The sequence below is a fragment of the Sorex araneus genome, chromosome X (assembly GCF_027595985.1).
Source record: "Sorex araneus isolate mSorAra2 chromosome X, mSorAra2.pri, whole genome shotgun sequence".
Taxonomy (NCBI): domain Eukaryota; kingdom Metazoa; phylum Chordata; class Mammalia; order Eulipotyphla; family Soricidae; genus Sorex; species Sorex araneus.
Genome location: NC_073313.1, coordinates 158,795,950 through 158,796,747, shown reverse-complemented (window position 1 = coordinate 158,796,747; position 798 = coordinate 158,795,950). Strand labels below are relative to the sequence as shown.

Here is a 798-nt window from a genome sequence, read left to right as displayed (position 1 = left end):
TTCACTGAAAATTAAAAAAATAATAATATATATACGTATATAATGTGTTTTTAAGGGGGCTGGAGGGATACTAGAGAGAGTAGTGCGCTTGCTTTGCACGTGGGTAATCCCAGGTTCGATTCCCTGGCATCCCATAGGGTCCCTGACCTTCATCAGGAATGATTCCTGAGCATGGGCTAATAAAACGGGCTGAGGGGTGAGATTGTGACTCATGATGTCATGATGGAGCACGTGCCTCACCGAGTCGGCCCCTGCATTAGATTCTCAGTTCTGCGAGGAGGAGGAGGAGGAGGAGGAGGAGGAGGATGCCCTTTTGGCAACCTGGATAAAGCCAACACGGAGAGGAAGATGATCCCAGGACCCAGGACAGAAGGCGCCTGCCACATGTGTGCGGATGACTCAGCGTCTGAGGCTGCAGACCCGGCGAGAGTTTGATTGGCTTTTACAGTCTCCTGAAAAAAAGGTAACGGGTACAATTCTCACATACAGCCACACGGTGGCGCCAAACCCACGCCCTGAACCTGTGTCCACTTTTCCACCGGGCGCACCTTAGCGTCTCCTTGTTTGTAGTGTCCACGGAGTTAATTTTCCACTTTCCTTTTCCGGGGTGATACATATTAATAGATCTTCTAATTTGGGCCCTCACAGGTCTCCATATAAAAATAAACCGACTGGATCCTGGCGTTTTATTCTTCCACCACACTGTGCTTCTAATTGGCTAATATTTTATTCAGGACGTTTGCATCTATATTCATAAGTCAGGTTGGCCGGTACTTTTTTTCATTTGTGGGCTATTTA

At 47.6% G+C, this 798-nt stretch overlaps 1 protein-coding gene across 1 annotated transcript in view; it reads left to right on the top strand.

Moving 5' to 3' along the window:
• The first annotated feature begins 318 nt into the window (after nt 1–318).
• IGSF9 (immunoglobulin superfamily member 9) overlaps nt 319–798 on the top strand; it is a 15,581-nt gene continuing 15,101 nt past the window's right edge. Inside the window, exon 1 of the mRNA XM_055120571.1 lies at nt 319–463. The gene's annotated coding sequence lies outside the window, so the exon portion shown is untranslated. The remainder of the gene's footprint in view (nt 464–798) is intronic.